Consider the following 10,354-nt stretch of genomic DNA (forward strand, 5'->3'; position numbering starts at 1 on the left):
CTGTAATAACAATAGCTAGCCATTTTGGAGTGCTTACCGCAGACCAGAAACTGTCCTAAGTACACTATTTTTCCCAGTTTACAGATGAGGAACTGAGGCTCAGAATTTTTGTAACTTCCTGAAGTCACACACTGGCCTCTCTGCCTGAGGCTAAGGGGCCATAGGGTGGTGTGACTGACTTCCCTTCTCTAAACATCAAAAAAAGTTCACTTAGAAGTTTCTATCTTCAATACCATATAAGGCGGCCTGTGAAAAGTACTGATACTGTGGGAGCTGTTTCAGCCCCACCCCTCAGGCTGCCCAGGGCCCCTCACTGTTCTGGGAAGAACCAGCAAACAGTGTGGGATAGAGCTGGGGTTCATCCCTACGCATTCCTTGTTCCAAAGCCCACTTGCTGTACCACTGAACTATGCTACCACTCCAACTAGAATCAGAGAGAGCTGGAGGAGAATTCTGCTTCTACCATGTATTAGTTGTGTGGGCCCCCAAGTTACTTAAACTCCCCTAAGCCTGTTTGCTTACCTGTACTGTGGGGACAGCAATGTCTCCAACCTTCCTGGGGGATGGTGAGGACAAATCACAATTCCTACCTGGCAAACAGTTAGAGCCCTTATTTCCCACAGACGTTAAATCCCGTACGCCTCATCTCCTAGGTAAGGTTAGGGCAGAGATTCTCACATTGTATTGTGTTTCAGATCCATCGATGATGAGGACAGGACAGAAGAGGGGAAGTGTCAAGCGTAAATTTCCTGGACCCCATCCTAGAGTGACTCTCTGGGCTGTGATGGGGTTCAGGATTGTCCAAGTTGGACCCATCGCAGGGGAATCCAGATGCCTGCAGTTCTCCCACCTGGCTTTGAAGAACCCTGGATGGTGCTTGAAATCTCACAGACCCATGGGATGAGAGCTGCCTTTGCAAATGTTTTGGGCCCCTCCTGCACTGGCCTCCATGTCTGTGTATTCTCCCTTTCCTCCTTATCTCCCTCCCATTCTGACCTCCTCCTCTTACTCTTTTCTTATTTTCTGGCTTCCTCTCCACCTCTTGGTGCACCGTCCCAGGAGCTCAGCCTCCACTCCTACTGATCAGATGCTTTTTTGTCAGTACCTTCTGCAATGGCCCTTTCCTCTACTCACCTGGAGGTCTCAGATCAAAAGTCACCACCTGCACATACCCTTCAGCCCCTCCTCTGGTACCACGAGGATGCCAGGGTTCTTGTTCTCAAAGACAGACAATGAGCTTCACAAACACTCAAGGTAGGAGAGCAAAAGTACAGGTACACAGTACTTTTTATTTAGAAGTACAGTGAGAAGAAAGAGATCCTGGCTCATGCCAGGAGGGAACAAGAGAGCCTGGGTTGGTGCATTGTCTAGGGGATTTATAGGCAGTTGAGTATTTTGGGGAATTGAGGGCTTACAGTGAAGTCACAGGTTATGCTGAGAATACCCTTGCAGAATGCTCAAACATTCCAGGCCAAGTTGGTCCTGGCCTTTTGACATTTAACTGATCTCACTGAAGATGTCTGTATTCCTAGTCTGGTGTTTTTACCCTAGAGAATTAGTGTGACCTTGACTTTCCATAATGCTGAACACAGAGTATCGATAGGTACTTTACATTGTTACATTGCTTTGATTGTAAATATCTTGCCTTGCTTTTTCTGGAGGCCCTCACCCTACTCTGTCTGAGCCCATGGTCCCTGTCTCAATAACACTTTGCAAGCACCTTTCTTATTGTTCAAATTACACTGTAATGTGAGTTGTTTTTTCTGGCTAGAGTGTACCTGGAGGACTCACGGTCCATGGATGAGATCTTTTGTGGAAATGTGCATCATGTGTATGCACTCCCCTCTCTTTCATCCCTGTGTCCCACATTCCATCCTCCTCCCCAGTATCCAAGGCCGCATTCAGCTTCACAAAGGGGTGCAAGATGAAGATGTAACTCCGGAGGGAAAATCCCGGGGCAAAATACCTTTGAAACCTAAATCGAAGGGAGAAATAAACTGGGAGAAACTCATTTTTTACCCTACAAGCAGTCAGTCATCCATTTCTACTCTCTACTGCCTCTCACAACCCTGGTTGCAGAAGAATGGGCCCCACCCAGCCTCTCCTGTCCAGATAAGCCCTCTATGGATATGAAGACTACTTCTCTCCACCCCTTAGAAACACGTGTTGATACGGTGATGCACTAAGCCAGGAAAGATATATTGGAAGTATTGCAGTTTTACAACTACCGCTTTCCAGAACAAGCCCACACACGTTGCAGCGATGTGGAGAGGCCTGGGAAGTAAGAAGACCTGAGATGGACCCTCCTAAAAAAGGAAACAGGAGATTAACTCTGGGGGGTCCCCACAGCTTTTGCAGACAGCTGGGCAAAAACTTTTTGTAATAACAGGGATGTTGTGTGCTCCATTTTTGTGGAGGGGATGCTTGTGTCAAGTCACTGATGCTTGGCTGCACCGGTTATGACCAGAAAGGACCCTGACCTTTCCCAGAGATAGGAGGACATCTTCCTTCCCGGAGAGGCCCAGTAAGCATAGGACCCCTGGCAGAGACCCCTGGAGCTTGCTTCCAAGAACTGGCCTGTTTCCCAGCCAGCCCTGTAGCCATCACTGAAGTCCTCTTGGACTCGCTCCTAGTGGTATCTCCTCACCTCCACACTCAGGCCCTAGGCTCCCATTTGAACGAAGCCTACATGTGTGAAGTGTCTTTAACAAGACAAGACGTTCCCTGCTACTTTTGACCTTTTCTGAGTCCATTTGAAAGGAAAATGTCACTTCTATCGCGAAAGGCAAGTAAACAACATGGCTAGTGAGAATTAGCAGACCGCTTGAGCTTCGTGCCCCACAGGGCTGATGGGCGGGTTACAGAAGCGTGCCCAGGGACTCTCAAGGAGCTCCCTGGGTATAAGGTATGATTAAAACATGTTTTTTTCCCCTTGAAATCCGCCAGGCTCTGCCGACCAGACTGCTCTGGTGCTCTCAGGGAGGCCAAAATAGAGTAGGCATTATTGGTCCCACTTTGCAAGTGGGCAAACTTCAGTAAAGGAGGCCAAGCGGCTGAGCCAGTGTTACACAGATGCTGTTGAGGCCAGGCAAGGTCAGCAACCCAGAACAGCATCTAACTGACGCAAACCCTGCTGCAGGCGGGCAGTAAGAACGCCTCTGCGCTTGGTAGATCGCGAAGCTCGCGAACCACAGGCGGGCTCCTAAGCTGGGAATCGTCCGGTTTCCAAGAGCACAGGCCCAGCCTCGCGGCTCCGCTGGCCCTGCGATTGGCTCCATGCGGCGGGCGGACTAGATCGCCGAACCGACGTCATGGCGTCAGGCGCCGCGAGCGGAGCTTCCGGTTGTCAGTGGCCGGAATGCCGCTGCGTCGGGTCGTAGGTGTCAAGCCTACCGTCGCCGGGTAGTCCTCGCCCCCTCCCCGCTCCCTCTGGTGAGTTAGGGGTCGGCGGCGAGGAGGGCAGTGGAAGAGCGGCGGGGCCGAGGCCCGAACAGGCGGTTGTCCACTAGCCCTCTCCGTGACGCCAAGACCCTGGTTGCTTTGAAACTCCTGCTTCAGACCCCTTACCCTTCCCAGTCCAAAGCCCGGGGCCCTGGCCCACTCCCCCGCTAGCCTGCGGCCCGCACTGCCCCTGCGGGGATGACGTTAAGCGCGAGGCGAGGTCCTCTGACGTCAGACGTAACTGTCCACCATCTTGGTCCCTGGCGAGTGGGTTTTGCGCACTGGCTTAGACCTGGAGGAATCGTGACGCGCAGGAAACCATTAGACCACCTCTCGGGCTGCGCTTTCAGGCAGCTGCCGCCCCGCGTTTGCCCTCGGTGAGTCCAAGACAGCTTAGTTTTGGGGTATGTCCCTCACTGGGGGAAAAGGGGAACCCCAGGTTGGGCGCAGGCATGCGCGGGAGAGGAGATCCTGGGAGCGTGACCGTTGAGGCTGGAGTGAGCCGGTGGGTGTGACCGATGGGGGGAGGGGGTTTAGAGAAAGGGACTCCGCCGCTGTGGTGGAGCGAGGGGCTCCCCGGATGTGGTCGCTGGGAGTTGAGGGGCACCGGGGGCGGGGGGGAGATGTGTTCGAAGAGTCGCGGTGGGTTAGCAGGGCCAGAGGCCAGGGGTGTGGCCGGTAGAAGCGAGAGGCCAAGGGGAGAACCTTCCTTGTTAACGTCTTGGCGTCGTTCACTGAGGGACTGGGAACGTGCCCAGCCAGCATGAGGGAAAAGGGGTTCCCCAGAGGTTGGCAGCTTGGTGGGCGATCTGCGCCAGTCTCCCGTAGTTAAAGGTTAAGGGGCTCCTCTTTCCCATCTGGTAATGGAGGATCATATCTGTAGAATCTTGAACACCCAGGGAAAGAAGACGAATTCCTGACACTTGGGGGAAGGGAAGAGAAACCTCCAAAACTGACCTGATGTGAGAGAGTGGGAAGTGAGGGGGGTTACATTTTAGACCGGGATTTTTATTTTCTTTTCTGGGTTTATCAGGAATAATCTAGTTTGAGAAAGGCTGTAGATTAAGCCAGAGGTAAAGAAACTGGAACTTCCTGTTACTTTCGTATTCTTTGAATCCAAAGAATTTATTCATGCTGTTTTCAGAGCTGTCTTCTATGTGAGGAGCAGGCTTTTAGTGAACTCACTTGGCTGTTTCATTATGCAGCGTAAATAGTGTTGATGCCTCATTAAACTTGGATTTTATAAAGCTGTGTTTTTTTTGTTTGTTTTTATTAAGATAACATTGATATACACTCTTAGGAAGGTTTCACAAGAAAAAACAATGTGGTTACTACATTCACCCTTATTATCGAGTCCCCTCACCCCCTTACCCCATTGCAGTCACTGTCCATCAGTGTAGTAAGATGCTACAGAGTCCCTACTTGTATTCTCTGTGCTAAACTGTCTTCCCTGTGACCCCACACACACCAGGTGCACTAATAATACCCCTCAATCCCCTTCTCCCTCCCTCCCCACCCCTCCCCTTTGGTCACCGCTAGTCCCTTCGTGGAGCCTGTGTCTCCTTAAAGCAGTGTTTTTTAAATGCCAAACACTGTCCTGATAACCACTGTGGTTTAAAAGAAAACGCAGGTAGTAAGTTTAGAAAAGGCAAAATGACAAAAAAGGTGGTCTGAATGAGAAAAAATTTAAATCATTAGTTACTTTCCTGGTGCACCTCAATTGCTTAGCCTCAGGGTACATTTATAAAGTAATAATAGCAGCAGATGAAGGAGATGCAGCTGTACAACAAAACGTGTAACACATTCCAGTGATGACAAAGCGTGGCAGTAAAGTGAGAAGTATTTGCAGATATTTGAACAGTTTAAACTCCCAAGGAAGCAGAGAGGATAGTGTGTTCCAACTGCCTCACTGAAAGTTGGATGGTGAAAATTAATAGAAACCTAACATTCTGTGAATTAAGAAACTGAAGAAAGTCCAGTTTCCTTTTTTTTTTTTTTCTGAACATCCACATTTTAATGTATACTATTTTAGGCACTGGTTTGAACCAAGCTGAACATGTAATGAATTAAGTAGGGTATGTTCCTTTTCCTTCCTTCTTTGCTAACTTCCAGGCTTAAGTTTTCCAAAGTTTAGTGGTATTTCAGTTAAGAATTGGATGTAAAACTTTTAAGCTTTGCTCTTTTTTCCTTACTGTGTAATATTAACAAATTGCTTTGGAGTCTGTCATGTTTCAATGGAAATCAGTTATAATTTTCTTATAAGCTAAATGGTAACTGAAGAAACTTTTGTTTTTGCAGCATTATCGAAATAGCTGATTACCGTCTCTCACCCTTGTAATAGAAGTTTGCTAGAATGACCTTTCCGCTTTATACTTTACTCTGGCCAGTTTTTCACTACAAGCACCAGGCTGTAAATTCCATCTGTGTGTAAAACGGGATTTAGTGGCCTCACCAACTCTAATTTAGCTTTACTTTCCCAGAGCTATTTTAAATTAAGACCTTATTAATTTTTTTCTGGCCTTACTTTCTTTAGGGTGTAGGATCTAAGCATTCAGTGAAGACATCAGGTTAGCCTAAGCACAGCCATCTTGAGAAGCTCAGAGGCCATTTTCTGAATATGTGACTCAGAAAAGCCTTGAAAACGAGGTGAAAAACAAGTTAATTATGAACACCAGGTAGTGGGCAGCTGCCGCTTTCAGACAGCTAACCTTGGTCAGTTAGTCATACATACCAAGCTTATCTTGCTGAAACCCACCCTAGCATTCTGAGAGTAATCTTATCTCACTGAACCCCCCCAAGATGTGACGCCAGCCGATGAATCATGTGTACGTGCTTGTAGAAAAATACTGTCCTCTTAGAAATGCTATAAAAACCTCTGGCTTTGGCTGCTCAGGGTCCTTGTTGAGACCCGCTGCGTCGGGCTGACACTTGGACCCCAGCTAGCTGGTTCCTGAATAAATTCCTCTTGCTTGTTGCATCAAGAGATGCCTTTTGTGAGTGATTTGGGGCGGCATCCTCCTCTGGGAGAATCCAACATTTGGGGGCTCGTCCGGGATCATGCGCTCACCCCGCTTCACTCCCGAAGTCGCTCTTGGAGGAAGAGGTAAGCTTAGTGGCGCCTTGAGTTGTCTGTGTTCTGTCTTCTGTTTTTCAGTGAGACCGGTCAGAATTCTGAAAGGGGTACCCTCTGTCTGGCAGTCGTCCCGATCCCGTAAAGGGGTCGAGACCGCGGTTGGTAGATGTACTTGGAGCACCGCAGGCTGCAACCCTGGGGGACGCCTCGGGGCGATTGGAGGGCCAGGGACGCCTGGTGGCCTCTCACCTGTTTTTCCGGCAAGGTGAATCTGATGAGATAAGGTTGATTTTAGGGCGCCAAGAGTATCAACCCACCGATTCTTTTCGGTTTTTAGTCAAAAATCTGAAGAAAACAAAAAGTGGCCGCTGTGTGTCTAATCTGTGTGTGTCTCTGTTTTTTGTGTCTTTCACGTGCTTAATAATTGTTATACTGACAATGGGACAGACTCAGACAACCCCCTAAGTGTGTAAATAAATATATCTTTCTACCTCCAGATGGTATTAATGAAATTGATTTAAAGACAAGCGCTTGTGAAAATTGAGTATTCTAAAACTTCCAGAAAACCTGGTAAAAAGTGTTAAGCATTAATGCTAATTTGAGTTTGCCTGAGGCGGGCATGTCCTGGTAGTTGTCAGCTGCCTGAGTTTACCTAGAGTCATTTGAGTCATGTTATCTGCTAAATCTTTTAAGCTTGGCTTTGTCTAGTGTTCAGTGGGGGTCTTGTGAGTAGTCTAGCGTAGTTGTTGCAGGTGGGTGAGCTGGATAAGTATGGCAAGTGAACACCTTTTTAATTGTGTGTTGCAGTGTGTATGCCTACCTGCAGCCTGAGAATCTTTGTAGTAACTTAAAGCCTTAGAGTTTTGTTAAGTTGAGAAGATGTGCTCTGTGTTTGCTGGGAGATTATGCTGTGAAGCTCATAGTTGCAGAAATTGTAGAATGTGTTCGTAGGTTTGTCGGTCTAGAGAATGTTAGTTTGACAGTTTGCAGTGTCCTGCTTCTCAGTGTTCACTGGAAGTTGAAGTTTCTAATAGTTTTGAGTTCTGGTTGGAACTGCTTAAGGTGATGGAGAGGGCATTTCTCTATGCTGGAAGATGTATGTTTTAATGGGAGAAAGTGTAAAGAATGGAAATTCGTTTTGTTGAAGGTAAAAGAGAGTGATTGTTCTGAAGTGCAGCTATTTGTTTAAAGAGAGAGAACACTGAATGTAAAAAGAAAGTTGTAGAAAGCTTGTGGAAGAGTTGGTATAGTCATGCTATGTGAAATTGAAGCGAGTAAGTCTTGGTATCGAGTGTACAGCAGAATTAGAATTTTGTTTTCAGTTAAAAAGACAAAGTTTTCTTTAACTGTTAGTCTGCTCTTAATGTTGAAAACTCAAAGCAGTTTCTCATGCTTAAAGTCTCAGTGAGTTGCCAGAATAAAAAAAAAAAAGAAATCATAATATTAAAAAGACTAAAAGCTAAAGTTTGTTAACAACTGCTTTTATGAGCAGAATTGAAACATCCTTCTCTCTACCTGATCCCTCCAGAGTTTAAAAACTTTCAGTGACTGTTTTTGTATTCCATGGCAGTATGTTTATTTGCACGAGTTCAATAAGAATCTGCTTTCCTTGTGAGAAGACTACTAAAGAACACTGGTTATACTGCCAAGGCTTTGACTGGAATGTCATACCTGAGAGACATGTGCATAGACTCAGATGTGAACAACTTTAAAGAACTAAGACTGACTTTATAAAGCCAACAAAGCCCCTTAGAAGAACTGGCCTAGTACCTTGCTTACAGAGTTCCCAGCAGCCTTACCAGGTGAGTAAAGAAAGTCACTTCCTGGCAGGTGCAGAGACCTCGAGAAGAGAGAAATTCATCCAAATCTACAGGTACTGCAGGCAAAGCCTGATAGTAAGTCTGGCTTGGCTGTCTAGCCTCAAGAAGCCTTTAAAAGTTCAATCTGAAATTCCTTACAAAAAGTTCCAGCAAAGCATATTTAAAAGAGCCTGTGTAATCAGTTGCTCTTCTTGCTGCACTTGTGCAAATAATCAAGCCAGCTGTTAGTTATTTTCTTAACCTAGTTACTTCTAGTAAAAATGAGAGTGATTTTAGAGAAAAGTATTGTTTCAATAATGCAGCCTCCTTCCAGAAAAAATCCAACTCCAGATGTTGCTACATAACCTAATAACACAATTTGTTTTATCTTGCCTAGAAGCCACAAAACTGCAAATAGTAATAAAAATGAAACCCAGAATAGAAGTGCCAGCCTTCTGAAGCCCTCTCAACTGACCAGTGATGGAGACCTAGCTGCACCCTTTACTGCGCCCTCTTCTCAGCACGAAGCAGCCAGAGCGGTCATCGCCCCTTTTCCCTAGCAACAGCTAGAGTCTCTATCTGTAGAAGAGAGAATGAGACCATACCCGTAGCTTCCTCAAGTGAAAACAGATATCTAGTCCCTCCTCCCCAGGGGTAGTGGGCTTGTAATACTAGACTGACCCCGTGTGTCTCCACCTCCACCTTCAATTCCTCCCGTGATTTCTGTATTATAGTCCAGCTAGTGCCTAAGCTGATGTATCATACAACCCTGATATCCACTCTAGCCAGACCCTTGCTTATTTTTGTGCTGCTTCTTACTTTTAGTCCCTGTGTTTTAAACCGGCTAGTATCTTTTGTTAGAGAGAAAGTGAGTGCTGTTCAGGTGCTAATGCTAAGACAGCAGTATCACTCACTTACACAGCAAGAAGAAATGAGCATTCCATGATTGGAATATCCAAAAAAGAAAAGTGGGGAAATGTAGGATCTAAGCATTCAGTGAAGACATCAGGTTAGCCTAAGCACAGCCATCTTGAGAAGCTCAGAGGCCATTTTCTGAATATGTGACTCAGAAAAGCCTTGAAAACGAGGTGAAAAACAAGTTAATTATGAACACCAGGTAGTGGGCAGCTGCGGCCTTCAGACAGCTAACCTTGGTCAGTTAGTCATACATACCAAGCTTATCTTGCTGAAACCCACCCTAGCATTCTGAGAGTAATCTTATCTCACTGAACCCCCCCAAGATGTGACGCCAGCCGATGAATCGTGTACGTGCTTGTAGAAAAATACTGTCCTCTTAGAAATGCTATAAAAACCTCTGGCTTTGGCTGCTCAGGGTCCTTGTTGAGACCCGCTGCGTCGGGCTGACACTTGGACCCCAGCTAGCTGGTTCCTGAATAAATTCCTCTTGCTTGTTGCATCAAGAGATGCCTTTTGTGAGTGATTTGGGGCGGCGTCCTCCTCTGGGAGAATCCAACAAGGGGAACTGGAAGGAGGGAGTATAGGAGAGAAGAGCCTTTCACAAGCTGTATTTAGTAGAAAGGAGGTTATGTTAAATGTAGATATATAGTCTGTATAGGAGGGAGGCCTTCTCTCAAGTATATGCCAATGAAAGTTTTTCAAAAATATATAGATAATATAATTTTTATATGAAATTCATGTAACATAAAATCAACTGTTTTGAAGTGAACAGTTCAATGGCATTTGCAACCGCCACCTCTTCTCATTTGTTTTTGTTTAGACTTTAATTTTCTTGGAGTTTCTTCTGGGCTTAAGGCAGGAACTAACTTGATAAAGTCATTATGGGTAAGCTCTATACTATTACTGTGTTACAACAGCGTGAGCTCAAAGAGTATGTTTCTCCCTTTAAGAGCTGGGATTCTTAATGTAGGATCTAAGATTGCTTGATAGCCTACTCTTGCTGAAATTTTGTGGGTGGCACATTATTCTCTGGTTAAAACACAGTGCTCACAGTGTGAATAGGACAGAATACATTCCTTGACAGTGAAATTTGTTAGGGGAGGTAGTGAAATGTGTGAGTCAT

At 46.1% G+C, this 10,354-nt stretch overlaps 1 long non-coding RNA gene across 2 annotated transcripts; it reads left to right on the plus strand.

Moving 5' to 3' along the window:
* Nucleotides 1-2,945: 2,945 nt before the first annotated feature.
* Nucleotides 2,946-9,734, plus strand: LOC140849083 (uncharacterized). 2 transcript variants are annotated; one of them, XR_012130617.1, is made up of 3 exons: nt 2,995-3,818; nt 8,085-8,316; nt 8,711-9,734. It is a non-coding gene; the product is annotated as an uncharacterized lncRNA (long non-coding RNA). The 2 variants fall into 2 exon arrangements; XR_012130616.1 differs by lacking the exon at nt 8,085-8,316 and having other exon boundaries at nt 2,946-3,818.
* Nucleotides 9,735-10,354: the final 620 nt, after the last annotated feature.

Source organism: Manis javanica, chromosome 4, assembly GCF_040802235.1.
Source record: "Manis javanica isolate MJ-LG chromosome 4, MJ_LKY, whole genome shotgun sequence".
Classification (NCBI taxonomy): domain Eukaryota; kingdom Metazoa; phylum Chordata; class Mammalia; order Pholidota; family Manidae; genus Manis; species Manis javanica.